Source organism: Aedes aegypti, chromosome 2, assembly GCF_002204515.2.
Source record: "Aedes aegypti strain LVP_AGWG chromosome 2, AaegL5.0 Primary Assembly, whole genome shotgun sequence".
Taxonomy (NCBI): domain Eukaryota; kingdom Metazoa; phylum Arthropoda; class Insecta; order Diptera; family Culicidae; genus Aedes; species Aedes aegypti.
The window spans coordinates 5,415,552-5,441,184 of NC_035108.1; the positions used below are offsets into that span (position 1 = coordinate 5,415,552).

General features: G+C 40.5%; 1 long non-coding RNA gene across 1 annotated transcript; it reads right to left on the reverse strand.

The window, feature by feature from the left end:
- Window positions 1-6,183: 6,183 nt before the first annotated feature.
- LOC110675298 lies at window positions 6,184-7,259 on the reverse strand. Its single transcript, XR_002499346.1, has 3 exons — window positions 7,058-7,259; window positions 6,876-6,952; window positions 6,184-6,808 (listed from the first exon to the last, which is right to left on the reverse strand). It is a non-coding gene; the product is annotated as an uncharacterized LOC110675298 (long non-coding RNA).
- Between the last annotated feature and the right edge of the window lie 18,374 nt (window positions 7,260-25,633).

Consider the following 25,633-nt stretch of genomic DNA (forward strand, 5'->3'; position numbering starts at 1 on the left):
TTGAAATTTTCAGATTTGTTCTTGCGACAAGTTGGTTCCCTCTGTATTGTAACCAAGTCCCGTTCATGTGTAAGTTTGACATCATTTTCACGTATAAAATCGCGTCCAACAATACAATCCGGGTACATGGTCTCATCCGGAACGACTTTAATCTGTAAATTAAAAACAATATTGTTTATCATCATTTCCGTAGTAATCATACCTAATATTCTAACAACTGTAACGTTCAAGCCTCTGAATTCTGTATCATTTGAAAATGAAGATATTTTAAATAAAGGTGGTAGAAAGCTTTTTTTGATCATACTAACTGAACTTCCTGTGTCAATCAATGTCAAAACTGGTTTGAAATAATTGTCAAATCTAATGAACGACGTGAAATGATCCTTAACTAATTGTATCCTAACTATACTACCTAGATGATTAACATTATGTTCAAAATGGTTGGCAAAATTTAATTGAGAAACATCCGGAACTTGACGACCAAAGTTTGATGTGTATACTTTTCCAAAAGGGTTGATTTCTCTTGAATTCGAATTCATATTCTTAGAAGTCTGCGCCAACGAAGTACCAGCACGGCAAAATTTCGAAAAGTGTCCGAGTCGACCACATTGAGCACATTTGGTTGCGGAATTTGTACAATTTCTTGAAATATGATCAACTTGATTACAATTGTGGCAAATCCAGCGGTTGTCTGATGACGGCTTTCGAATAATGGCAGGCATTTTCATACAATTCAAAAATTCCAATCTCTTGAGGCAACAAATCATTTCCAATACTGAATCAAATTTCTGCATACACAGCATTGCTCGCAGCTCATTATCTTGAATTCCATTAAGTAATACTTGATCAGCGCTGGCTCACTCAGGTTTACAGTCTTACCAATCGCCATAATTTCGTACACGTACTTTTCGAAATCTTCATCTGATTTTTTCAAACGATTCATCAAACGGAAATGGACATCTGCTTCATCGAGTGTATTTGGAAATCCTTTCAGCAACTCAGTCTCTTCCCAATTTTCGATTTTTCCTCGAACAGCTTCATACCATAATCGTGGAACGTCCCCTAATCTAGTTACAGCATAATGGAGAGTTGTTTGATTTGACCAAAAGTATAAACGTTTCAAATTTTCAATGATTTCGATCCATAAGTTTGAGGTCGTTTCGTTGGGGTTGAATAAAGGTACTAATTTCTTAACGTCATCCGGATGCATAGGATGTTGATTTTCAAGTCTTCTTATGTCTGGGTTTGTAATATCAGCAACTCGTTGAAGATCGTTTTTCACATTAGCGTTCATTTGACTATTTCTATTTTCATCATTAACTTCTTGTGCTTTCTTAGTTTGGATTGTACCGCCAACTTGAGTTTCGTTTTCGCAATCCAATTCAACCAATTCAGGGCGGGCACGCAGTGGACTTCTAGCGGTACGAGGCATCTTAGATGGTAGTCGCTTTTTAAGAGGAAAAATATTGCGGTATCCCACTTCTGAAGTTGTAATAAGGATGACTGCTGTGGTTGATGGTTCGGTACAGAATGATTTATTTGACAAAGGTATTCCTGACTTCATAATCTCTAGCCTACTTTAACGGAAATAAAAATTAACAACGTACTAGATCAACACGCTACTATACATGTTAGTTCTGGTTACTCATCCCGACCAGACGAAATCAACAGAATTTTTACAGAATGTGATGGTCCGATATTTTGTATAGTGGTTACCTGAGAGAGACTCGCGAAGAGGAAAAATATCAACGTCATATGCAGCCCAGATTCCCCTCTCACGAAACGTCAAATGCAGCCCACCGTTTTTATGGCTGAAAAAGTGAAAAGTATTGTGTTCAAAGTAAATTGTTATTGAAAATCTCAGTCAGCGGAGCAGTTTTTTCCAAAGTTGCTGATAAATCTAAGCAGAAGATTAATTATTTCTAATGTCTGCTACGTTTGCTGGCATGAAATTTCACTCAAACGGCTATTTATGATTCGAAGTGATGCAAACGCAATAATTTTTTGCTGAGAGGTTCATGTGAGGATTTGAACGGCTTGCGCATAATTGGTATAAACACAAAGTGGAATAAGAAAAAACTCAGCAATCACAGAAAAAGAAGACCGTCTTCGCGAGTCTCGTCTCAGGTGGTTACAAAACATGCACCGTTAATACAGTAGGGACCCGATTTTGTCAGCCCCTCGATGAATTTTAGGCCGACAAAATGGGGAATCTGACAAAATCGGGTCTTTTTTTTGACGTTAACTACGTCTTACGGCAATATACTGGGAGTCAATTGAAAATCTAAAATTTTGCGACCGTCACGAAATTATGAAAGATTTTGAACGCTAATAACTCAGTCATTTATCGATAGATTTTCAAAATTTTCCCACTAATCGGTCGGAAATGTATACAACATTTTCCTCGAATGGGAAAAACTATTGAATATCGACAATAAACTATTGAAAATTTGGAAAATGTCGACCCCTTTCTTACGCAACCAATCACGTGCAAGCAGTTTTCCACGCTTCTTTTGCGTTCTGCTTCGCACTATAAAAGCAGACCGATTCCTGCTTCTTCGCTCATTCTTCTTTTTGCCGTCAGACTGTGAACATGGTCGGCGAGCAAGTCTCGAGTGCCTTTCGCATTCTCAGCTCAGTTTTCAATGGAACGCGAATGGAACAACAACACGCCGCCACGATTGAAGCCGCTTGTTGAAGTGCCCATCGTCATCGCCACCGCAAACCTCATCGGGCGAGGAGAATTTCTACCAGTGCGCCGTCAAAATGTGTCCGTGTTACGCAAATTCAACAATTCAATCGGCCCTGTTCAGAGCCAACAAATGTGTTTTAAAGAGTTATTTGTGTAATATTCCCTAATGTGTTTACCACATACTTGCTATAATCTCTTAATTCATCTCATAGCATCATACAATAATTGATTATTACGAATAATTGACAATACGGCAATTTGAGGATGTTTCCGAGGACGCTGCTGCTGTGCCGTTGAGATGCAATATATTTTCTATTTGCCAGCTTTGGTTCCCCTTATTTCCCCACGTAATGAAAGATTTTAAATTTTGACGTTAACTACGTCTTACGGCAATATATTGGGTGTCAATTGAAAATCTATAATGTTGCGACCGTTACGATATTTAGTTTGAACTAAAGGAAGGCTGCAACTATGACAATCGACTTAAATTCAAATGCAGAAAATCACTTGGCGTAGTTAACGTCATGCGGTCGTGTCTTGTACACAACCCCCTCTGATTTTATTTTCTGTTTTTCAAATTTTGACATGTTAATATTTGCTTATGAACCGCGTTTACAACGTACAGAGTGCTTTGTGAAGTCCCAAGCTGTCCGATTCATTTTACGCGTTCAGGGTAATTTAGCGCTTCATTTGCACGTCATCAGATTTGGGGATGGGACATTTCGCGAAAGACGTTTCGCATAACGACGTTTCGCATACGGACGTTTGGTATAATGGATATTTGGTATAATCAATATTATATGCCTTCTTTGAAATGCTACCTGATCTTGTATGAAACTGGTTTATGCGATTTATTTTATGTTCCTGTTCATACGTGTTGACGCTGCAATTGTGACTGTTCATTCGAGGATTGATTACCAACTTGTGGGTTCGTTTCTTGCTTGTAATAACACATTTGTGTCATGACATGTATTTTTTTATGAATTTGTTGAACAAATTATGGATGGTTCGTCACTTTAAGTGTTGATATAAGCGCTTATTCTTGTTTAATAAAATTTCGAGATCCAAACCTTTGAATAGTTCGATGTTTAGGATGTCGATGCATTGATAGATATTTTTTTAAACATAGGTTACATGAATCGCATCACTTACCAAGATGAATCCTGATTATGTAGCTTTTAACCCCACCCACTAACAAAACTCGTTCCCGTGGCAACAATGAAGATGCAGAGGTATACTCGGTCTTTAATAACAATGTATGTCACACTAACATTCCTTCCCTTTCCCGATAAACGTAAGGACGTGGCCGGCGCCATTATTGACATTACTAATTTTAGAGTCCTCGAAAATGTACATTGAAGATGGTATGCTACTCCCAAGCTACATCTGTTGGTTCCCTGTACAATTTCGATTATTCGTGTCAATCACGGAGTAGCATCTACGAATTGTACGGTCATCAACCCAAGTTACACCATCTTTTTGTGCAGCATATATAGCTTCATGAGCGTTAATATAACTTTTATAAGATTTAAGCCGCACATGTTTACGTTATCAAAACGTATGCGCTAAAAAAGTATTTTAAACTTGGTTTCAATAACATTCAAACACCATAAAGATGCATTAGGCAAGTTGTTCATATTGACCCGGGCCTTTGTAACCCACTCCCGTATGACGATCAAAGTTTTGAACCTTAATTTTAAAGGTGACAAAAAGACAATTTTAGGGGGGGTCTGTAGCCTTGAGGTTACGCTTTCGCTTCATAAGCGGAAGGTCATGGGTTAGATTCCCAGCCCCTCCACAAAAAAAAAAACCGTCCAGCCACCAGAAGACGCCTCACGGAGGACCGTGCTTTGGGGAGCACATCCATCCTCCGTCAGTATCAGAAGGTGACTGAGACAAACTGACCCTCTTCGCAGGCAGCTAGCCTCACTAACAACAGAGCTCTCTCCTACCTGCTCGGTGTGAGAGTAAAAGAGTAGGAGAGAGTGAAAGTTGATGTAAATATAAATAAGTTGAAAATAGATCTGTATCGGTAAAGAAGCTACAGATCACCTGATTCCGGTACAACAGTGGCCACGAGCACGGAGTGCCTTAAAAAAAAAAAAAAAAAAAAAAAAAAAAAAAAAAAAAAAAAAAAAAAAAAAAAAAAAAAAAAAAAAAAAAACAATTAACAATTTTCAGCTGGTACAAACTTTACAATCAGACATACGATGCCACAAAAATTTGATGAATATTTAAAAAAAAGTTTTCACCCGATCTCGAACTCGTGACCTTTGGATTCAGTAATGCATAGTTGATCCGAGATTGTTCACCAATATAAATGCAAGCATTCTATACAGTAGCACATGCTCTGTTATTCTTTGAAGTCCATCGTCATCACAGCTGAGCTACAGCGATTGCATTCGATGCTATTCGAGATTGACATATGATGTGTTACAACTGTATTATAATTCTATTGAAAAACATCTTGGGGTGAAATACAGTCATTGTAAGGTTTGATGATTACAAGTTGCCTCACAACGTTCAATCAAAAAAACGTATGTTTCTGATGCGTATTGAATACGTTGATTATACAAGTATATGACTTCATTACCTTTCTTGAAAATGAGATGCTAAGTAAAACGTCAGTAGCGCATTATTAACACCTGTTTGTTGTTTAACTTGATGGTTTGAGATTTATGCATGTTATGTTTACGTCTTAAATACGTTGTTCAAACTAACTATACAAGCGCTTCAGTTGCCACGTGGCACGTACGAATGCAAAGTAAAAATTTGCCGGGGGCAACATTGACGCTCCAAAAAATTGCCACGGCACAGTATATAAAGTCGTTTGATTTATGCTGTCCGAATGTTAATTTGAGAAGTTAGCACAATAAACACATTGTGAATATACACAAGTAGTGTGTTATTCAGGGTAGTTCGATTGATATTAATGTGGATGCTACTTAGTAACGTAATTTTCATAGTATAGTTTAGAATATTTAATCGATAAACATCCGAACATTTTTTGACGGCACTGCAGGCTTCGTGAGGAAGACACCATATTGTATTTCTGACATTGGGAATTGATCCGTTGCAAAATTGTATGATGGCACACATATTTCTAGGATAGTTTGTTTTGTTTTTCCATTTCATGAATTTACAATTAATAAAATTGTGCATTTTACAATAAATCTGGAGCCGCACACAGTTTGAGTACACCATTGGGAATTAACAGAAGAAAACTAATTAATCACCATAAGCAATTCGTGAAGAGAAAAAAAATCGCTTTCATTATTTTGGTTTTGTTTTGAACCGTCCGTCGTATCTTCTAATAAATCGCAGCAAACGCAGTGGCTTTTGCGCCACTCTCGCTATTGAGAGACCACTGGTCGTGTTTATTGAATTGTCCGACTAAGCTTTCTGAAGCATGAGCGCAATTTACAGGGTTATGATCGAACGGTTTCTAGCATAGAATTTTGTAGATAGCCAGCGAAACAAAGCGAATAAAGGCTGAGGTGAACGCACCGAAGCAGCGAGTGAATGAAACCGCATCAATAGTGGCAACGTGAGATGTATCTAAACGCCTGGGCGGACTACAAAATACCACAGGGCTCGTACGTGAATAAAGAAACGTAAACGTAAACTTAACTTGAATTCATCTATGTATTCATTTTCTATTTACGGAAAGTTTCATGCGGGTGGGTGATATGTACAGTGTGTGTGTTGTGGTGTGTAACATGGCCATGTATGTCGACATACCTGCGCAGGGTTTATGCTACTGGAGCACGAGGCGTTACGTTACTTGTCGCCGAGGGATACGCCGGATGCATGCGATGTTCGACGGCCGGCGGAGTCACCAGATGAGGGGTGCTCGGGTTGGCTCAGCAGTAGCGTAGCTAGGCCGGGTCTACGTGCGTCGAGGGTCGAACTAAAGTTGCGGGATAGGGCGTCGGCTCGTGGTCCGAAACTCTACTGTCTCCTCCTTTCGGAATCTCAGCAGGTCGGAAAAACCTCTACTCCCGTTTAACTACCGTAATGGCGGACCGGCACGGACCAACGGTGCACAGCATGCAGAACAATGGGGGATTTCTGAATCAGAGCTTCTAGCTCCCACGAAAAAGCGTCTATCGGACGCTGAGGACCGACACAAATCTTTCATTAGTTTTAAATTAAATATAAATGAATTCAAATTGTAGATTACCTTTTTATAAGTGGGGCGAACACGCACGAAGCAGAGTTTTCGCTCCTCGTGGATAAATCTGGATCGTAACAACGTAACTAATAAAATAAGATTAATAAATGCCATTTCACTTTACCACTATTCCGTTATAAAGTTTCTTTAACAAAAAGTAGTTAAATCAACTAACTAACTAATCTACATACCTTAATTGGAAAAGAAAAAATCACTAGAACACGGGAACTAACTTCTGCTTCAGAGCCGAGTTTAGATGAAAGTGAAAGATGGACGATTCTAAATCTTTTAACAGCCCTAAAAATGATATCTCATGCTTTTTTACTTTTCACGCATACTAGTATAAGTTGTTTAGACGAGATTTACCTAATACAATTTTCGCGGGCCATCTACATTTAATCCTACTTACTACTAGAGCTTTTATCTCAGTAAAGCTTAAAATTTTATAGCAAACAAAGGCTTTATGGTGAATGGTTCTTTAAATGCTAAAAGGTTCTTTTGATTGAAATTATCGATTATAATATAAAAATAGCTTTAAATCTTATTTACATATGCGCAAAGCAAAGTTAGGCAATTCATTTTTTTTGTTTTAATAATATTTTTCAAATTTATTTTAAAAATACATCAAAACGTTACAGCTATCAAAACAAAAATAGATGTAATTTGTAAAACAATACATCTTCTTAGCTTCAATATAACAAGTAAGTATTAGTGATGCTATGTACATCTTTAACACATAATTGTATGTTGTAATGATGTATTTGGAAACATCTTCAATGACATGAAAGATGATTTATAAGCCGCCATTTTTTGCGCTGTATGAATCAAGTATTTTATTCATTTATAAAACAAGTAATGTTACTTGGGAATGCTCATTCTTCTTCTTCTTTCTGGCGTTACGTCCCCACTGGGACAGAGCCTGCTTCTCAGATTAGTGTTCTTATGAGCGCTTCCACAGTTATTAACTGAGAGCTTACTATCCCATTGACCATTTTTGCATGTGTATATCGTGTGGCGGTACAAAGATACTTTATGTCCTGGGAGTCGAGAAAATTTCCAACCCGAAAAGATCCTCGACCGGTGGGATTCGAACCCACGACCCTCAGCTTGGTCTTGCTGAATAGGGAATGCTCATAGCATAAGCATAAACCGCGTTCACAACCTACATATACTACTCAGGGGGCGAGGGGCATGGACGTACCCAGTTTTTTTGTTTAGAAGGGGGGAGAAGAGTGGCCATCACCAATTTCACGCAGAAACGATCTTTATACACTGCCTCTGCACTAGGGTGCGGCTTACTTTTCGAAAGTTCCTAAGAACTAAAAATTTGTGTGCTCTTCTGAACTCAAATCACATGAAAAGGGAAACCTCTAATTTTGAGCCAAAATATTAAGATTTAAAGGTGGCGTAAGCGACTTGAAGGTGAATATTCAAATTATGAAATACGACCTTCAGTGTAGTCTTCACAACTTTGTTTTTTTTAATCAATTTTAAAACTCTTAGCTCATTCTCTTCCACACAAAATTTATGAAAAGTTTAAGGAGCATCATATATGTCTAAAATCAAAACAAGTCTTAGCTAAAAGTAGTTTTCTCACCCCTCCCCCCTTTTCTAAAAAAAAATTTTTGTTCGACCATAACTTCATGAACAATTTACCGATTCCTTATATTTTTACATGCTTTCGAAGCAAATTGAGCAGTTTTTAAACTAAGGGTACACCAAATTAATAAACAAAAAAGTTTTGACCTGGTTATTTAAGTAAAACATGAATGTAATTTCTGGCAAGCAAAATCAACAAATGGAAAAAAACATAATATTTTTCATTGAAAAATTAGGTTTTTGGATAGTTTTTGTTAAATAACTAATCCAAAATAGTTTTGAATTAAATGTGTAGTATGCTCAGTTTGAAATCAAATAAATTTGCTTCAAAATCATGTACAAAGTTCTGGAATCGGATCAGTATTCATGAAGTTATGGTCGAACAAAGATTAATTTTTCAGTAAAAAGAGAAAATATTTAAAGAATAATACTTTTTACTAAGACTAGATTTCATTTTAGGCAATTTGATGTACAAATACTGAAGAAAATGATGCTAAAGCTTAAAAATTTGTTGGAACAAAGTTTTAAAGAAAAAGAAAGAAAAAATGTTATGGAATTCCTTGAGGAATTCATGTCTAAACCCTGGAAGATTCCTTGGAAAATCCTTATAAAAAATCTTGCAGGAGTCTCTAGATGAATACCGGAGGAAATATCTGGAGGAATTCCTGAAAAAATCTCTGGAACAATTTTTAGAGAAACGCATGTAGAGATTTTTCTGGAGTAATTAGGCTGATACAAATATAAATTTTCTTTTATGTCACCCCCCCCCTTCACAATTCCGAAAATTTTGAAGGGGAGAAAAAATAGATTCATCATTTTTTTTGGCATCAGTTAGGTTTTTCTAATTTTAAAGTAGAAAACGGGTAAAATAATAATCCAGATAACGATTGAAAAAAGTTTAACAACTATCGTCAAAAATAAAAATTCGAAAACAAACTTTTTTTTTTCATATTTATTTTTTTTTTTGTTCCTTATTTATTTTTATCTCCCCCCTCGTACCTTCCAAGTGGTCTCGGACATAAAAGAAAATTAATATTTGTATCAGCCTGATTGAAAAAAATCCTGAAAAAATTGCTGGGTAAATCTCTGGAGAATCCCTGTAGAGATTTTTCTGGAAGAATCTTTGCAGGAATCTCAAGAGAAATTACTATTCAATACTCTGAAGGAATACCTAGGTAAATTGCTGAATGAACCAATAAAAGGTTTCATGGGTTCATTGATGAAGGGATCTTTGAAAATTTATCACCTGGGTAAATTGCTGAATGGATCCCCGGAGATATTCCTGGAATAATCCTTGGAGGAAGGGGCCCAGATAGCCGTAGCGGTAAACGCGCAGCTATTCAGCATGACCATGCTGAGGGTCGTGGGTTCAAATCCCACTGGTCGAGGATCTGTTCGTAAAGAAAATTTTCTCGATTCCCAGGGCATAGAGTATCTTCGTACCTGCCACACGGTGTACACATGCAAAAATGGTCAATCGGCAAAGAAAGCTCTCAGTTAATAACTGTGGAAGTGCTCAAAAGAACACTTATCTGAGAAGCAGGCTTTATCCCAGTTGGGGCGTAACGCCAGAGAGAAGAGAAGAAGAATCCTTGGAGGAATCCCTGAAGAAAGATATATCTGGAAAGATATTTCTGGAGAAATCCCTGGATAATCCTTGGAGGAATGCATGAAGAATTTCTGGAGAAATCGCTGGATAGATCGGTAAAGGCATGTTCCTAGAAGAATCTAGGAAGAGATTTTCCCAATGTAATCCATTGAGAAATTCTCAGAGTATTTTCTGATAAAATTCCTGGAGATTGATTTGATGGTTATTCTTTGGAGGCATCGCTAGAAGAATTCTTAAAGGAATACCTGGAGAAATATTCAAGAAAAGATCGCAGCAAGCCACGCGCACGAACAGACGTATTTTAACCCACTGTCACGATTTTTCTCTTCTCCGTGTATAATTTCAATTCGCAAAAAATCTCAATGGATTGGACTAGTACTTTTGCAATTATAACTAACGCTGCGCCAGTTTTATAACTGATCGATTAGTGTTTCGCGAAAAAAAATCAGATTGCTCGTCGGTATATCGTTTCAGCTGGTGGAAGTGAAAATCCGAATTAGTACTTATTTTCATAAGTAGAAAAACTGGGTAGTGCTGCCAATTGTGTTGAAAGTGAACAATAGTTACATCATAATTCTACAAGAAGCAATTCAATAACAAAATCGCCTTGGATAGTCGCTGGAGTCGATTTACTTTCTATTGTTTATTAAAAACTGTTCCGTTATAGGTGGGTCTTCATGTCTTTCCAGAGAGCGAGAAAAGGCGCTTAAGCCAAGGCTTTTGAGCCAGGATACAAAGGAGAAATACCTGTGTCCCATCCTAAGAAAAGGAGAATGGGGTGCGCTTTAACATTCTTAGCAACACCACTCCCAACGATTTTATCCATTCCCTAGAAATGGAACGGTTGGTACGGTTGTCCCCGTTTCTTTGATCGAATATTCAATTATTTGCGTTTAACACATTACGTGAATAATTTGATTGCCGAATCATATTTGAATTATCTTCAAACCCAAGTCTGTTTAATGGGACTGGCCATTTTAATATTTGTACCACATCACGAATATGCTGTAAATATTAATGCTGACAAAAAATATTGAGAGAAATTTCGGTGCTTCCAGGATGCTTTTTAATATTGGCTGACCAAGCACTTAGAATAGAATAGAAAAAAAAATCTCTGGAGGAATCAAAAGCCAAAAATTTCTGAGATAATCTATGGAAGATTGCCTGGAAAATTCCTTGGAGTAACTCACTTAGCGATTTTCTAGGAGGTTTTCCTTGAGGAATTCCTGGAGGAAACCCTCAAAAAATTCGTGAAGTAAATTCTTGTGGAATCCCTGGAGGGATTTCTGGTGAATTTCCTAGAGAATTTTCTGGTTGAATCCCTGGAGCGATCCCTGGAGGAATCCATGGAGCCCTGATGAGAACTACCTGGGAATATCTCTCCATGTATCCTTGCAGAGATCCCTGGAATTTCTGATGAAATATCTGGAGTAATTCTTTAAGAGATTGCTCTAGTGTAACCCCCGGAGAAAGACTTGAAAGCATCTCTGCAAGAACCTCTATAAAGCTTTCCGTGGATAAATCTTCGGAGAAATCTCTGAAAGAATTTTTTGGATAAGTCACTTGATGTATTTGGAGGAATGTCTGTAGAAATTTCTAGAGGCATCCCAGTAAAAATTTTACTAAAGGAATATATGGAGAATTCACTGAAGGCATTCCTGCGGAAATTCCTTGCGAAATGTCTAGAAAAATTCCTGTATAGATTTTCCTGCAGAAATCCATGCAATAATATTTGGAGAATTCCTTGCAGGAAATGCCTGGGGAAATGGCTGAAGGTATTCCTGGAGCCCAGTTGGAACTGGTCTCAAAAGTGATCGAAAGTTCTTCTCAGAGCAATAAATCACTATAGAGATAACTGTACATTATCTCAGAGGAATTTCTCGGCAAATCCTTTGAAAAATCTTCGAAGGATTTTTCAAAGAAATCTCAGGAAGAGTTTGTGGACTTTTTTTTCGACTACACACTGAAAGAGTTTTGTTTGATCTTTCGACCTTGACACTTGCTTTTCTCGGAGCAAGCGACGAGGGCAGGATCAAACATGTCGCGCGTCGGTCTCGTAAGTGAAAAAGTGGCGTGATCGATGAGTTCGGTTGAAGAAAGTGAAAAAGTGCCGCGATCGGTTAGTTCTGTTTGATCTTTCGACCTTGACACTTGCTTTTGCCGGGGCGAGCGATGAGGGCAGGATCAAACATGTCGCGCGTTGGTCTAGTAAGTGAAAAAGTGGCGTGATCGGTGAGTTCGGTTGGAGTAACTGAAAAAGTGCCGCGATCGGTTAGTTCTGTTTGATCCTTCGACCTTGACGCTTGCTCCTGGGCAGTGCGTCAAGAAAGCCCGAACGGTTTTTTTTTATTCTTTTTGGGTCGCGCGCTTATTTTTTTTTCCTGAGTGCTTTTTTATAGCCGACCAAACAAGTGAAGCCGAAAGTGGATTGTGGCTGCTCAGTCAAGGATAACGGATCAATTGGTGAGCTCGTTTCATGCTACTATTTCTAATCTATAAAATATGTATGACTGCACATTCAATCGTTACAATGGTGGGATGTAAATATGATTTTTCAACAAACTATGGATGGTTCGTCACTGTGAGTGTCGACACAAACTCTGATTCATGATTTATTTATGTTTAACATTTTTTTTCAGAACACCTCTTATATACCTTTATTTTTGTAATTAAAAAAAACTTTGAATGGTTCGACACTACAAGTGTAGACTTGCGAAAGGTTCACTTTATTCAACAAACTTTGGATGGTTCGCCACTGTAAGTGTCGGCATAAGAATAAGAGTGTTCTATGATGTCCCAACCAATCGAGTTTTTTGTTTCTTTTCAAATTAGTAAAATATAATAACACATGCTTTCGTCCTGACAGCTGTAGGAATGTTACATTGAGGTATTTGTTCAACAAACTTTGAATGGTTCGTCACCTCAAGTGTCGGCATAATTTTCCTCTACATAGAAATTGTTCATATCAAATGAAAATATTATATTTACGTATAAGCATGTATATATCTCACAAATCATTGTTTATCATGGTCTAATCGCTTATCAAAGTGAATCCTATGACCCAACGATCCTCCCCATTAACAAACATCCCTCCCAGTAACCTTTGTGGAGATGCAGAGGCAAACACGGTCTCCAAAAAGCAAAGGTTAAACACTAAAATTCCTTCCCCCAATCCCACCTGACTGCAAGGACGTGGCCGGCGCCGTTATTGACCCTGTATAAATAGAGGCACTGAATTATGCACACTGAAGAAGATTATGGCCAATCCCAGCCGAACTTCTAGTTGATTCTTTGTGCATTTTCACTGACTTCGGTCAATCACGGAATAGCAACCATTGATATGTGTAGTCAGTCTAAGCTAAGCTAAGCTAAGCTTTTTTTTCGACTACACACTGAAAATGAAGTTTTGTTTCCATTTCCGCCACACGGTGTTTTCAAATGCTATTCTTGAAATGTTCGAATTTATTGAAAGTTGAAAATCATTTGCCCCGTGAGAATTAAACCTTCTCTTATATACAGTTTAAACATTATTGTTTATTCTAGCTTTGCTCTTCGAATGTTTGTTATTTCGACCTTTTGTCGATTCGATCTTGCATCATATATTCGTCATTGAACACCTAATCGCGCTACGGAAAAGTACTGGAAGTTCATCCCGCAAAATTTTAGATCAATAATTTATTACTGCATAATTAACATCAACCTTTTTGCATGAAGTTGACCCTTCAACTTCAAGAGATTGCTTGAAGTGAGAATGACGATGCACCATAAATACGTCAGCAAACCGCATCGATGTCAAGCTCTCCAGCTGTGCACTTATGTATACCTATGGATGTGCCTTCATATCGAAACGGTACGAACGGTGGCTACCGCCATTAATCGCATCGCACCCAACAAAGGCTAATTTGTAAGCAAAACTGATCGATTCGTGCAAAGTCACCGTGCTTCGCTGAAAAATGCATGCAAACGAAAAACTTTTGTCCCCACTCCACTCTGACGACATCGTCATTCAACCCCGATCAGAAGAACGTAACAGAAAATAACTCAATTATATCAGAATTTGTTATTAGCGCCGCTAATTCATAACGCATTCTGTTATAAAATCTGTTAAAAATAATATCTCCGATTGTTATAATTTTGATATTCCTTCCTGATCGGAACGGGTGTCCGTTCAGTGCCTACTTTGATCTCGATGCACTCAATATTAGTCTATGAGTGCGGCGCTCTGATTCTGATTCACGTCATACCGATCCCATTCCCATCACTTAGATGACTATTTAGATGGATAACTTGAGTCGACGCGGTCAATGTCATTCATGGATATCCAAAGACCGGGATCCGACTGTCGTGTATTCATCAACCCGTCAAGGTTATTTCGAGTTTTTTTTTTTCATTATCACTGCATGCAATTCTGAGGAAGTCACCACCTTTGGCGGTCACTACAAGTATCTATAGGTGCGTCCGCAAAACCGCAACCTGTGTGTCTGTCTCTCCGCACGGCTTACTAAGAAGATTGATGATCGCTTACCAATTTGCGTTATGTAATTGATACCCAATTCGGGCAAAGACCTGCTCTCGGCGCTTGGTTGGCACGCAGACGCTGGACTTCTGGGGATGGTAAGAGGTTTTTTAAATATTTTTAATATCTCAGTAGCAGTGACTTTGGGTTCCAGCCTTTAGAAACTCGTTATGGTATGGCTGTACTGTTCTGGCTGGCGATAATAATGGTGGGTGGTTTGCATAGGGTAGGAAGGAATCGCCTCTGTGGTGATGATGATGGTGATTTTAAATGGCGCTTTGCATGATTATTACCTGGAGTGATTTCGTAGTTGGTTGTTCGAGGCCTCAAGTAACCGATAGTTTGAGTCATTTAAGCAAATTGTAGCCGACGGGTCGTTTTAAATGCTTCTTAATAACAGTCAAATCTCTATGAGTCGATATTTGGAGGGACCATCGATTCATGGGTATATCGAGTCATGGAACAAGAAAGCTTTTTGAGGGGACCATCATAGTAACCGAGAAATTTTGTTTTTAGTAAGCTTCCATGAGTTTTGAAACATCAACTCATAGAGGTTTCACTGTATAGTGGATAAATGTTAATAACAATGAGTGTCAATGAGACCTCATTTTAATTTTATTTTCATCTTTAATTTTTATTATTTTTTATTTATTTTCTTAATTTATCTGACATAAGTCTCAATGAATGTTACTGTACTAATTTAACCCTTTCGGCCTGATTTTTTCCAAGAACTATTGTACAGTTTTTTGAACGCCTTTCAATAGTTTAGGTGCACAAAATGCTAAACATAACAAGAAATGATGACAAACATTTTTTTGGGAGGTGCTAGGTCTTCCAAACTGCTCTTGAGTTCATAACTTGAAGTCTGTGCTTGTAATAACAACCTTGTTCATCATACAAGGTGATGAACTGTAATTTACCGTATGTTCTGAACCTTCTGAGTGTTCAGCAAATATTATCAGATCATTTCGAATGTTCTAGATTATCTAACTTGTCGGGATGTTCAGTACATAAGATCTACAACGCGATGAGAGTCAGGATTTAGTGGTAATAAATTAATAACCACGAAACGAAGCACTTCCGAGATATGGTGTATTCGACAAAGTTTCCAGTCATAATTAGCGACATCTATTGGGAAGCATCCATAAATTATGTCACGTAAAAATACACTATTTTCAACCCCCCTGCTTTTCATCTTTTGTTTGAGAACAATTTGTGAAAACGTCAGTAGAGTCTATATGCGTAAACGAGTAGAAACACGTTTTGAATATATGTGTTTGTCGACGAATCTTCTTCTTTTTTCTTAGCATATCGTTCCCACTGGGAGGAAGCTGGCTTCTCATCTTGGTGTTAGTTTAGCACTTCCACATTTATTACCTGAGATCTTTCTCAGCTAATGACCTTTTTGCATGGATATATCGTGTGGCAGGCATGCGCCCATACTCTGTGCCCAAGGATGTCAAGACTCTTTCCTTTACGAAAAGATCCGGTAATCGTCATACGAATCTCGAGCTCTACTTCTTTTTTGCAATCGTGCAACACGACTATCCGTGTAGAGGCGTCACTACTGTACTGTCACAGACAAACAGACGTAACACTCTTGAGAAGCTCATGGTACATGCGTTTAACGATGAATTTGAATTTCAGTGTTCAGTGAAGTTCAGTGAACCTGGTAGATTCTTCTTCTTCTTCTTCTTCTTGACGTAACGTCCTCTCTGAGACAAAGCCTGCTCCTCTGCTTAGTGTTCTTTGAGTACTTCCACAGTGTGGCAGGCACGAAGATAAAGGGTGTTCACGATGAAATTGCTACACACAAAATTGATTCGCAAAATTCGAGTTTTCATCTGATTGCCATCAAATTTTCAGGGATTGAGAAATAACTATTAAACTTCATTTTACCATTTTACTCGTATTTTATTAACAGTCCATACGGAAATGCCCGCACCTTGGCCTTAACCTTGGCCATGAGATTCTGCACAACCTGTGAATCAACCGTTTTTTGTATGTGAACCCGTTGCCAATTCTCATTATTCTACGGTAATTTACGGATTTTTCCAACGGAAATCTACGGAATTGCAATGCCGGGGATCTCTCCCCCCGCTTATCACTTTTCGTCTACGGAATGATTTCCAAAGAAATCTGGCATCGCTGATTATTTCTAGCGCAAGCAACTACTGCTGTAAATTTCGAGAATTGAGCTTCGGGATAGCCTGAACGTCGTAGAATATCCCAGGACATGAAAAGGCATGTGAAGCAGCGTTTTTCTTGACATAATAGGTATGTATTACCAAGTACGAACACCAATTGTATATACATAAGGCATTTTAAGCTACTTTTATACTAATTATTCTATTTGTCAGACTTCTGCATGTTCAGGATGTTCTAGGTTGCCAAGTAGGACATTAAGGCATACACCTAAATTTTTTCCCTGACAGGGAAGTATATTTGCAAGGACTTTTCCGAAGACAGTAAATTTTATTCATTGGTTCTTTTTATACAGCCATTTTCCGACTGCGGTCATAAATGACCATGCCGGCCCCAAAGGGAAAACTTTGATCATTTTAGCGAGAAAAGTTACTGGAACAAGGGTAGACCTGAAGTTCTGAACTCCAGGGTAAGTTGGAGGGCCTGGAATATCACTAACGTTCCTTGAAATAGCCAATTGGTCTGTGAGAAGGTTCAGTGAACAAGGTAGATTTTATAACTTCACTCAGTTTAGAAGGAAATATTACTGAAAAAATAGTAGACCTGAAGTTCTGAAGTCCTGGGGAAATTTTGAAGGATCTGCAATACCTCAATCGTTCCTTGAAACAGCATATTGATCCATGAGAAGGTTCAGTCAACATAGTAGATTATATAACTTCACTCAGTTTCGGAAGAAAAATTATTGGAACAAGGGAAAACCTGTAGTTCTGAACTCCAGGGTAATTTGGAGGGCCTGGAATACTCCAAACGTCCCTTGAAATATCTTTTTGATTCGTGAGAAAGCTCAGTGAACATTAAATAACTTCATCGTTTAGTAAGAAAAATTACTAGAACAATTGTAGATCTGAATTTCTGAACTCCGGGGTAATCTGGGTGGCTCGGAATACCACAAACGTTCCTTGAAACAGCTAATTGATCCGTGAGAAAATTCAGTAAACATGTTAGATTTTATAACTTCACTCAGTTTAGCGAGATAAATTACTTGAACAAGTGCAGACCTGAAGTTCTGAACTCCAGGGGATAATTTGGAGCACCTATAATATCCCAAACGTTCCTTGAAACAGCCTATTGATGCATGAGAAGGTTTAGTGAACAGGAAAGATTTTATAAATTCACTCAGTTTAGCGAGATAAATTTTGTGGAATAAGTGTAGCCCCGAAGTTCTGAACTCCAGGGTAATTTGGAGGGCCCGGAATACTCCAAACGTTCTTTAAAACATCCTATTGATACGTGCGAAAGATCAGTGAACATGGTAGATTATATAACTTCACCCAGTTTAGCAAGAAATACTACTGGAATAAATGTAGACATGAAATTCAGATTTCCAGGGGAATTTGGAGGGCCTGGAATACCTCAAACGTTTCTTGAAGTAGCCTTTTGATCCGTGACAAGGATCAGTAAACATTGTAGATTATATAACTTCACTCAGTTTAGCGAGAATAACTACTGGAAGTTCTGAACTCCAGGGTAATTTGGAGGGCCTGGAATATCCCAAACGTTCCTTGAAATAGCTCTTAAGATTCTCAGAGGTTGTTAGATTCTACTTGAATTTGTAATGTTATTGTTTTTAACCCAAACAATTACTGTTACGGTTGTAGATTTCAAAGAGTGTGCTTCAGGACAGTTTGGACGTCCTAGAACATCTCAGGACATAGCAAAGCAAGTGAAATAGTGTTTTCGTTAAAAGAGTAATTCTGTATTATCTAGCCTGAACATCATTTATGTTCACAAACAGCATTTCACGCTTCGTATGTACTTATAGTTCAATTTTCCAAACTTCAGGATGTTCAGGATGTTCTAGGTTGTCAATTAGGTCATAAAGGCATATACTTCATATTTTTCCTTGATAAAAAAGTATATTTGGGACAACTTTGCTGAAGACAGTATATACATTTGTTCATTGGTTCTTTTTTCACAGCCTTTTTTGTACTGCGGTCATATATGACCACGCCGGCCCCAAAGGGTTAAACAAATATAGGTCCAATCGAATCTAAAATTTTTCGTCTAAATACTGTTGACGACATTCCAAAATCAAATAGGTACGCTGCATCGTTGAATGCTCTTATTACGGAAGACAATGATTCGTTGTACCCGAAAAGCGAACTATGGAACGCTTTAGGTTTCTGCTCGTTATAAGCGCTTTTTACCAGATTGGTCCTCCATATCTTAGTATGGATAGCGCCACGCTTACCAAGAGCTTGCGTTTGCTGGCAATTACAGCAGAGCTGTTAGACATCATCCTCGAAAGCGCCGCTATAGCCATAGATGTACTTTTACAGGCATATTCAACGTGGCTAGCGAAGCTGAGCTTGTCATCGATCATTACCCCAAGATGCCTAAAGGATCGCTTGGACTCTATAGTACAATCACCTACTTATATGAGCGCCCGTTGCTTGGACTTGCAGTTGTTGACCACCACCAACTTAGTCTTGCGACGGGCCAGTCCTAGTTTCCTAGACTTCATCCATTCCTCAACTATGGCAATAGAGTGCGTTGCTGTCAACTCTACTTCCTCCATCGATTCGCAACGGTGATGTCGTCGGCGAAGCCAACAATCTTAACACCTGTCGGAAGGGGCAGTTCCGAGCGGTGGACCCCATCGCCAACACTTCATTCAAGTACCACATCTATTACAGCGGTGGCGACAGAGCAGAACGTGGAGTTGACTTCATAGTGATTGGGAAGCAGATAAAGCGAATTATTGCCGGTAAGCGACCGAATCTGTTTGTTGAGAATGAGGGGCAAGTTCTTCAACTACAGCCTGATCAGTATATATGCGCCAACGAACGATAATCCCGATGACATGATGGATGAGTTCTATGAGAGCTTGGATAAGGCCTACGGAGAGTGCCCAAAACAAGACGTCAAGATAGTCATCGGTGACGCAAATGCGCAGATCGGTAAAGAAGATTTCTTCCGACCCGTCATTGGAACGGAAAGCCTTCATTCCGTTACCAATGATAATGGCCTGCGGCTAGTGACCTTCGCTGCTGCTAGAGGGATGGCAAACAGCATTACTTACTTCGCACGAAAGAATATCCGCAAACACACCTGGCGACACCCGAGTGGCGATGCCTGCTCCCAAATAGACCACGTGCTGGTTGATGGGCGACATTTATCAGATGTCATTGATGTCAGGACCTTCCGAGGCCCTAATATCGACTCAGATCATTATCTCGTTGTAGCTAAAATTCGGGCGCGGTTATCCAGCGTCACGAGTTCCACAACAAACAGAACGCTGCGCTTCAATATACAACGCTTGTCGACTGATGGGGTAATACCGTCAGCAACTAGACGAGCAGTTCAAGCAGAATCAACGTTGCTGGAGACGTCGACAGCCTGTGGGATCCTATCCACGAAGCTGTGACAACAACGGCGCGAGAAGTGATCGGCACTGGTCAACGATGAAGACGAAACGGCTGGTTCGATGAAGAGTGCCAGAGGGTGACAGACATGCAGAATGTCGCCAAAAGCCGTATGCTTGTGGCCGGTACCCGACAGAACAGAGAGCGGTACAGGGCAGCGAGAGCCGGAGAAAAGCGAATCCACCGCAGAAAGAAAAGGCAGCACGAAGAAAGTGTGGTAGCTGATGCTCAAGAAAGCATGAACCGGAATGATATGCGTAGATTCTATGCAACGGTCAATGGTGCGCGGCACAATACCGTACCAGTGCCCACCATGTGCAATGATCGAGAAGGGCATTTGCTGACCGATGAAAGACAGGTGAAAGGAGCACTTTCAGCAATTGTTGAACGGTGAGAATGGAAATGTAGCGAGGAACAGGATGAACATGGATGATGACGATCAAGATGTGGATCCACCAACCATAGGAGAGGTTAAAAAGGCTATCAGCGAGCTGAAGAACTGTAAGGCTGCTGGGAAGGACGAGATCCCGGTCGAGCTTCTCAAGCACGGAAGCGAGCAGCTTTATCAGTCGATACACCGAGTACTACTGAAATTATGGGAGGACGAAGAATTGCCCAACGACTGGTTGGATGGCCTCATCCGCCCTATCTACAAGAAAGGGCACAGACTGGAGTGTGCCAATTACAGAGGAATTACCCTGCTGAATTCGGCGTACAAAATTCGGTCGCGCATCCTATTTAACAGACTGAGACCGCTCGAAGAATCCTTCGTCGGCGAATACCAAGCTGGTTTTCGTGAGGGCCGTTCGACAACGGACCAGATGTTTAGCTTGCGAATGATCCTAGACAAATTCCGGGAGTATAACTTGCAGACTCACCATCTGTTCATTGATTTCAAGGCGGCGTACGACTCAGTGAAAAGAAATGAGCTTTGGCAGATAATGTCTGGAAATGGTTTTCCGGCGAAACTAAGTAGGCTGATACGTGCTACGCTGGATGGTTCGAAATCAAGTGTTCGGATCGCAGACGAGGTGTCAACCTCGTTCGTGACGTTAGACGGATTGAAGCAGGGAGACGCACTTTCGAATTTACTGTTCAACATTGCACTCGAGGGTGCTATTAGGAGATCTGGCGTGCAGAGAAATGGCACTTTTATCACAAGGTCGCACATGCTCCTTGGCTTTGCGGACGATATAGATCTAATTGGAATCGATCGCAGGTCAGTGGAAGAGGCCTTCGTGCCTCTGAAGAGGGAGACAGCGAGGATAGGTCTGACCATTAATTCTACCAAGACGAAGTACATGGTTGCAGGTAGAGATAGAGTCAGGCATGGTGGTGTAGGTGCTGAGGTAGTGTTTGATGGGGATATGTTTGAAGTTGTTGAAGAATTTGTTTACCTTGGAACGCTTGTGACATGTGACAACGACGTTTCCCGCGGAGTGAAAAGACGTGTTGCGGCTGCGAATAGGGCCTTTTACGGACTACTTAACCAGCTTAGGTCCCGCAGCTTGCAAACGGAAACAAAATTCGCCCTGTATAAAACATTGATTCTTCCGGTGGCTCTCTACGGGCACGAAGCGTGGACGTTGAAAGAGTCAGACCGGAAAGCTCTCGGTGTTTTCGAGCGTAAAGTGCTGCGAACAATACTCGGTGGGAAACTCGAAAATGGTGTGTGGCGCAGACGCATTAATCACGAGTTGTATCAAGTGTACAAATATGCGAATATTATCAAGCGTGTAAAATACGGCAGACTTCAGTGGGCTGGTCACATTGTGCGAATGTCGTAAGAAAGAATTGCGAAAATAGTATTCAGCAGGGAACCAGGTAGAGGTCGGCGGCTTCGGGGAAGACCACGAATACGCTGGCTGTACGCAGTGGAAGAGGACCTGGCGACCCTAAACGTTCGGGGCAACTGGAGAAGTTTCGCCCAAGACCGACGAAGATGGAGCTCTACAATACGCCCGGCAATGGCGTGATGCTACGCTGTAACCATCAAGGTATCAAGGTAGGTATACAACTGTACTGGTTCGTTGAGGCGAAGAAGTGCGAGGGCTATCGCTTACCAGCTTTCGCTGTTGAATGCATTCTTCACATCCAGTGTGACAACCGCGCAGTAACGGATGCCGTTCCTTTTATGCTCGGTTGCCCCTCAGCTTTCTGAACGATCGACTGGATAGCTTCCAAATTAGATTTACCTTTCCTGAATCTAAACTGGTTGATGAAAAAGGCCATCCGCACCTTCCGTATACGGTACTAGCCAGTTGAGAATCAACCTCTCCAATAACTTGCCCGTCGTATCTAGTAGACAGATAGGTCTATACGCCGACGGGTCACCTGGTGGTTTACCCGCCTGTATTAGTACAGCGCACCCTCGTTAATTTGAACGGTACCTCATGCAAACCATCGGGGTTTATTTTTAATTTGAACATCTAGTCACCCTGGACACGTGTTTCTGGTTACCCGTTCGTTCCACAGCGTTTCATCTCACTTCACTCCGTTCCATGAGCTAAATGACGTTTGAACCATTTTTAATCTGAACGATGTGCAAATTAGCGAGGTAAAGATTAAAAAGTGTTCAGATTAAATGTGGTCAAACCAACGGGGGTACCCGGTAGCACCAATTCAATCAACGTCGGTAATCGATTCTGCATCATTACTGCGGAAGGTACTCACTGTACCCACATTTGCCATCTCTACATTTAATGCGGCCAGGGATTCCAACCATAGCTGTCCTCTTTGATTGGTGCAGCGGCTACCCCACTCCACTCCCCATGCGTTAAAGTCGTCAGCTATCACTACTGGCTGCCGATTAGCTAGTTCGGCTATCATCCTGTCGACCATGTGGGAAAATTCCTCAATCGACCACCTTGGGGGCGCGTAACAGCTGCAAACCGTCATTTGAGCTGGAGACTACTTCTTGGATTGGGTATCGTCCTGTCCTGTCCAATAGCTGCTAGCTGTTGAGACCAACCCGCACCCAGTTCCCGTTATTGGCTGGTATGCGGTATGGGTTCGATAGTAACACCAGATCAGCCTTGGTTTCCGATACTGTGTGCCAAATCAGCTGCTGGGCTGCATGGCAGTGGTTTAAATTTAGCTGCGTTACTTCCGTTTTGGTTGCTTCCGCTTGTGCCCGGAAATTTTGGTTCGTCCGTTGTCTGCTCTGTCGACACATATTAGGCACTTAGCGATTTGCTTACAATCGCTTGCCCTATGGCCTTCGGTGCCGCATTTTCTGCACATCTTACTTCTGTCGGGACCACTGCAATTCCACGACTTCTGACCCTTTCCGAAACACTTGAAGCAAACTTCAGGAGGCTGTTATATGCTCGGCTGGCAAACTGACCAGCCAACCTTGAGTATGCCCAAGTTCTTCGCTTTGTTGGCCTCTGCGACCGGCAGCCTGATCGCCGCCACCTGGGTGCTCTGCGGGCCATTTCTAAGGTGGATGGCCTTACTGCTTTTTGAGTAAGGCCGTCGATGTCACACTGCTTTTTGAGGGCAGCCGAGACCTTCACTGCGGTGACCTCATCCAGCTTTTAACACTGGAGAGTCGCTTCAGCAGTAAGGGATCTTACATTAACCTCGTCATCATTTCACCAATCCTAGTCCGCCTTATGCTCCACACATCTGCGCCCAATGGACATAACCTCTCGGTGCATCGCATCGCCTTCAGAACCCCGGCACATTCGCTTCCTCCGTTTTGATAACGAGGGCCGCGCCTAAATTCCTACGTTTCGCTGTGTTCTTTTTAGCATTCTCCTTGGGCTCCGCTTTCAATTTCCTCTGTTTTTTCTTATTTCCAACTCGTATCCACGGGTTGCTGTTGCCTTGGTTCCTGTGAATGCACTACCTGGTTTGGGATATCCCGCGGCTCCTTTTTCTTGGCTTTCTTGACCGTAGGCTTGGTGTTGGCCTCTCCTTTGTTGCCATGTCCTCTCGATCGCGGAGCTTGGCTCGTGCTAGCTTTTCCGCTCAGGAGGACGGCCGCGTCTTTTCGTCACGTAGTCATCCTCGGAAGGTTCCCTCTTTCGCATCGCGTATCGAAATGTCGCGTAATGTCATCAGATGTATTCGCGTTGCTTGTGAAGGTAAACACTTCGGACTGACACGACTTAGTGTCTTTTTTGCCTTTTACCTAGCCAAGTTGTTCCTTGGCTTTATTCGTAGTTTTGCTTTGCAGCTAGGACTGATTGTCGCAATTTCAGTAGACTTGTTTTCAAGTCTGCTGATATTGCTTTTGCTCTGCACAAACTCGATGATGACATCAAGTTGCTCAGCAGCTACCTGCATTTCCGGGAGATACTCCTTATTACGATCCATGGCCTCGATAGTCCCGGGCCATCGATCACCTGGATCGGCCAGTGCATGCCGTCGTCACACTATCTAGGCTTTTGCCCATACTGTTCTCATTTAAGTTGATGTTGAGGGGTCCCGTAGCCTCGAGGCTACGCTTTTGCTTCGTAAGCGGAAGCTCATGGGTTCGATTCCCAACCCCTTCACACAAAAAACTCCGTCCTGCCACCAGAAGACGCCGCACGAAGGACCGTGTATTGGGGAACACATCCATCAGAGCGTTAATGATTAACGGGTCGCAATGATTGATTAGGTGATTAATGATTAAATTCAATTTCATCATGATTAATGATTATGATTATTGATTAAAATTTTTGAAGTCATGATAAATGGTTGTGATTGATTATTAAGCCAAAATATGATTGATGATTATGATTAACGATTAAATAACAATTTTAGATGATTAGTGATTATGATTAATGATTAAACTCAGTAAGATTAGTGATTATGATTAATGATTATGATTAACCCTTACGTGCCTAATGTCATATTAGATCAAAATTTTCAATTTAAAAATAATACGTTTTTTAATTATCTTTTATCGTATTTATATAGAGAACGTCGCGACCTATTGTGAGCAGGGCAGGCAATCGTCAGATTCGTCACAGTAGTACGATGACGAAATAAAAAAAGACAACGTCATTCAGTATGATAACTCTGGCACGTCGTCGTCTCGTCATCGACGAAAGAATGCACGACGAACGTCAATCCAAAATCGTCAACGAACCACTTTGTCTTCATTCTGTTTGCTCTCCTTTCTCAAACGAAGGAAGCGTTTATTGTATATTCGCTTGCTATGCACAAAAAGGCGAATGCCGTCCCAGAATTGCTTGTGTTTGCAATTTAACCCGTACTCCTCAAGCTTCAACAATAGCTCTGTTGGTAAGCGCGTGACGTTGACGATTCAGAGATCGTTTGTTCAAATTTTGTTGTTTCGTTTTCGTTTTATTTTTTTCAAAAAAGGCTCATAATCTATCGACACCACAGTTCATATTTTTAGTCGACTCAGAGCTCCCGAACGAAGATTCGACCATAACGAAGGAGGCACATTTGTTCGTCATGACGCCGAGCGTTTATGGCGGACAACTGCAGTAAATCGTCATCCAACGCTGGTTGA